The sequence below is a fragment of the Engystomops pustulosus genome, chromosome 1 (assembly GCF_040894005.1).
Source record: "Engystomops pustulosus chromosome 1, aEngPut4.maternal, whole genome shotgun sequence".
Taxonomy (NCBI): Eukaryota; Metazoa; Chordata; class Amphibia; order Anura; family Leptodactylidae; genus Engystomops; species Engystomops pustulosus.
Genome location: NC_092411.1, coordinates 300,375,243 through 300,381,242, shown reverse-complemented (window position 1 = coordinate 300,381,242; position 6,000 = coordinate 300,375,243).

The window sequence follows — 6,000 nt, the reverse complement described above, 5'->3', positions numbered from 1 at the left end:
GTACACTCATCTATACACTCATCTATACACTCACCTATAGACTCATCTATACACTCATCTATACACTCACCTGTACACTCACCTGTACACTCACCTATACACTCACCTGTACACTCACCTTTATACTCACCTATACACTCACCTATACACTCACCTGTACACTCAACTGTACACGCACCTGTTTACTCACCTTTATACTCACCTATACACTCACCTGTACACTCACCTGTACACTCACCTGTACACTTACTTGTACACTCACCTGTACACTCACCTGTACACTCATCTATACGCTCATCTATACACACACCTATACACTCACCTATACACTCATCTATACACTCACCTATACACTCACCTGTACACTCAACTATACACTCACCTATACACTCAACTATACACTCAACTATACACTCACATGTACACTCAACTATACACTCACCTGTACACTCACCTGTACACTCACCTGTACACTCACCTGTACACTCAACTATACACTCAACTATACACTCACCTGAACACTCATCTATACACTCACCTATACACTCAACTATACACTCACCTGTACACTCAACTATACACTCACCTGAACACTCACCTGTACACTCACCTATACACTCACCTATACACTCAACTGTACACTCACCTGTACACTCACCTGTACACTCACCTGTACACTCATCTATACACTCATCTATACACTCATCTATACACTTACCTGTACACTCACCTGTACACTCACCTGTACACTCACCTGTACACTTACCTGTACACTCACCTGTACACTCATCTATACACTCATCTATACACTCATCTATAAACTCATCTGTACACTCACCTGTACACTCACCTATACACTCACCTGTACACTCACCTTTATACTCACCTATACACTCACCTATACACTCACCTGTACACTCAACTGTACATGCACCTGTATACTCACCTTTATACTCACCTATACACTCACCTGTACACTCACCTGTACACTCACCTGTACACTTACCTGTACACTCACCTGTACACTCACCTGTACACTCATCTATACACTCATCTATACACACACCTATACACTCACCTATACACTCATCTATACACTCACCTATACACTCACCTGTACACTCAACTATACACTCACCTATACACTCAACTATACACTCAACTATACACTCACCTGTACACTCAACTATACACTCACCTGTACACTCACCTGTACACTCACCTGTACACTCAACTATACACTCAACTATACACTCACCTGAACACTCATCTATACACTCACCTATACACTCAACTATACACTCACCTGTACACTCAACTATACACTCACCTGAACACTCACCTGTACACTCACCTATACACTCACCTATACACTCAACTGTACACTCACCTGTACACTCACCTGTACACTCACCTGTACACTCATCTATACACTCACCTATACACTCAACTATACACTCACCTGTACACTCAACTATACACTCACCTGAACACTCACCTGTACACTCACCTATACACTCACCTATACACTCAACTGTACACTCACCTGTACACTCACCTGTACATTCACCTGTACACTCATCTATACACTCATCTATACACTTACCTGTACACTCACCTGTACACTCACCTGTACACTCACCTGTACACTTACCTGTACACTCACCTGTACACTCATCTATACACTCATCTATACACTCATCTATACACTTACCTGTACACTAACCTGTACACTCACCTGTACACTCACCTAAACACTCATCTATACACTCACCTGTACACTCACCTGTACACTCACCTTTATACTCACCTATACACTCACTTATACACTCACCTGTACACTCACCTGTACACTCACCTTTATACTCACCTATACACTCACCTGTACACTAACCTGTACACTCACCTGTACACTTACCTGTACACTCACCTGTACACTCAACTATACACTCACCTATACACTCACCTGTACACTCACCTGTACACTCACCTGTACACTCACCTGTACACTTATCTGTACACTCACCTGAACACTCATCTATACACTCACCTATACACTCACCTATACACTCACCTGTACACTCAACTATACACTCACCTATACACTCAACTATACACTCAACTATACATTCACCTGTACACTCAACTATACACTCACCTATACACTCACCTGTACACTCAACTATACACTCAACTATACACTCACCTGAACACTCATCTATACACTCACCTATACACTCACCTATACACTCACCTGTACACTCAACTATACACTCACCTGAACACTCACCTGTACACTCACCTATACACTCACCTATACACTCACCTGTACACTCACCTGTACACTCACCTGTACACTTACCTGTACACTCACCTGTACACTCATCTATACACTCATCTATACACTCATCTATACACTTACTGTACACTAACCTGTACACTCACCTGTACACTCACCTGTACACTCATCTATACACTCACCTATACACTCACCTGTACACTCACCTGTACACTCACCTGTACACTCATCTATACACTCATCTATACACTCATCTATACACTCACCTATACACTCATCTATACACTCATCTATACACTCACCTGTACACTCACCTGTACACTCACCTATACACTCACCTGTACACTCACCTTTATACTCACCTATACACTCACCTGTACACTCAACTGTACACGCACCTGTACACTCACCTTTATACTCACCTATACACTCACCTGTACACTCACCTGTACACTCACCTGTACACTCACCTGTACACTCACCTGTACACTCATCTATACACTCATCTATACACTCATCTATACACTCACCTATACACTCACCTGTACACTCACCTGTACACTTACCTGTACACTCACCTGTACACTCATCTATACACTCATCTATACACTCATCTATACACTCACCTATACACTCACCTGTAAACTCACCTGTACACTCACCTGTACACTCACCTGTACACTCATCTGTACACTCACCTGTACACTCACCTGTACACTCATCTGTACACTCACCTGTACACTTACCTGTACACTCATCTATACACTCATCTGTACACTCATCTATACACTCACCTATACACTCACCTGTACACTCACCTGTACACTCATCTATACACTCATCTATACACTCATCTATACACTCACCTATACACTCACCTGTACACTCACCTATACACTCACCTGTACACTCACCTGTACACTCACCTGTACATTCACCTATACACTCACCTGTACACTCACCTGTACACTCACCTGTACAGTCACCTGTACACTCATCTGTACACTCACCTGTACAATCACCTGTACACTCACCTGTACACTCACCTGAACACCTCTCACACACTCTATACTTTATGTAACAATAATAACATATCACAAAGTTGTTTTGTGAAGCAAGAAATAAACTATAAATCCCAGCAGCATCTTCTTTCTTTCCACACAGAAATCCTGCTATCCTTATTAATATTCAGATTATCCCTTCTGCTCCTCAAACCACAATCCCTTTTAACACCTTTGCACTCTCTGCTTTAATGCTCAGTGTCCGAGTTATTGGACAAAGAGATGATTCCGGCTCACCTCGAGATTGGAGCTGGGCCAGCATCATAAAACATGTGGTGTCAGCTGTAACTAACAGCTGACACCCCAGTGTAACACCTGCGGTTGCAGTGTGCTCAGTTCGTGGATGTTTAACCTGTTAAGTGCCATGGTCAGTGCGACCCCGGCATATAACTTGCCTGCTGGTGGTCTCTGCGCCACAATCGGTCCCCCCACGCCGTTTTCAAGATTGACGATCGCTATAATGGCAGTCCTGGGGTCCGAGGTCTGTAATGGGATCTTAAAGGCACAGTATGCATAGACTGACACAGCTATACTATACAGCTATATAAAAAGTAAAAAAAAACTATTAAAAACCTGCCAAGATTTATGATTTTACCTACAGTATTTAATCCCACAAAAAATGCAGTAAAAAGTGATCAAAATATAACTGTACTCCACAATGATACTGGTGCAAAATACTACATGTCCCGCAAAAAGCAAGCCATAAACCAGCTCTGTAGACAAAAAAATAAAAATGTTATGTCACTTGGATGACGGTGAAGCAAAAACAACAGATTATTCCCCCCATGTTAGGTTTTATTTTGAGAAAGTTAGTAAAACCTAAGAAAAAATATCTAAGTATGGTATCCCCGTATTGTATCCAATTTTTGTATTTTGTAAATATTAAAATTGCAAGGTCACATCCTGGCATATAATCCAAAAAAGAAAAGATCTACGCGTTTCGGACTAGTGTGCTTGCGTCCTTATTAGAGATGAGCGAGCACTAAAATGCTCGGGTACTCGTTATTCGAGACAAACTTTTCCCGATGCTCGAGTGCTCGTCTCGAATAACGAACCCCATTGAAGTCAATGGGAGACTCGAGCATTTTTCAAGGGGACCAAGGCTCTGCACAGGGAAGCTTGGCAAAAAACCTGGGAACCTCAGAAAAGGATGGAAACACCACGGAAATGGACAGGAAACAGCAGGGGCAGCATGCATGGATGCCTCTGAGGCTGCTTAATCGCACCATTATGCCAAAATTATGGGCAACAGCATGGCCATGACAGAGTGACCGAATGAGGCTAGATAGCATCTAAAACATCCAATAATTGACCCTGACACTATAGGGGACGGCATGCAGAGGCAGCGGCAGCAGCGGCAGGCTAGAGAGTGGCATGGCGACATACCCTAAATGGACTCAGGCTTCAAACCAATGGGTGGCAGAGAGGAACCAAAGGAGGTGAGCAAGAAGCGCTCAAATAATATCGGTACATGATAAAAGTTTGCCAGTATATTTTGTGTATTACACAGCAGGGTGGCGAAAAAGTTAACATGGAAGCCATGAAAACAACCCAAAATTCTGCCTGACACAGCTCGTTTGATAAGGGGACCATGTATGGAGGCAGTGAACTAGTAGTAGATTAAAGGTGCTGCAGTTAAAACTATGTTAGTTGGATCTCCGCTGCCAGGTGAGCTTTCGCCAATCCAAGCCCCTGTCTCTAGGCTACTCCCCAAACAGCACTTCTAAAAACCTTTTGTATAAGATCAAGTGTAGTAGCGTTCTTATAAGTTTGGGATATGGCAGGTGAGGGGAATGTAAACAGATGCGCAAGAAGCGCTGAAATAATATTGGTAAATGATAAAAGTTTGTCAGTATATTTTGTGGATTACACAGCAGGGTGGCGACAAAGTTAACAACTTTGATGTGGAATCCATGAAAAGAACCCAAATTTCTTCCTGACACACCTCGTTTGATAAGGGGACGATGTATGGAGGCAGCTATATGGACGACTTTTGGAGGTAGCAATGGAGACAACGTGTGGAGGCTGCTATGGAGACAATTTAATTTGGATAGTGCCTGTATGTGGCAGTCCAAAAAAGTTTTCAAACCAGAGGAGCAGGTAGGTGGCCCTCCAGAAAAATGAAATAGATTGAGTGCCTGTATGTGGCAGTCCAAAAAAGTTTTCAAACCAGAGGAGCAGGTAGGTGGCCCTCCAGAAAAATGAAATAGATTGAGTGCCTGTATGTGGCAGTCCAAAAAAGTTTTCAAACCAGAGGAGCGGGTAGGTGGCCCTCCAGAAAAATGAAATAGATTGAGTGCCTGTATGTGGCAGTCCAAAAAAGTTTTCAAACCAGAGGAGCAGGTAGGTGGCCCTCCAGAAAAATGAAATAGATTGAGTGCCTGTATGTGGCAGTCCAAAAAAGTTTTCAAACCAGAGGAGCAGGTAGGTGGCCCTCCAGAAAAATGAAATAGATTGAGTGCCTGTATGTGGCACTCCCAAAAATTGTTTAAAACAGAGGACCGGGTAGGTGGCCCTCCAGAAAAATTAAATGCATAAAGTACTATAGCTAGAGCCAGTGGGCCCTGTCAAAAAATAGCCAGTTTCCTCTGCTTTAGTGTACAAAGAGGAGGAGAAGGAGGAAAATGAGGAGGAGGAGGA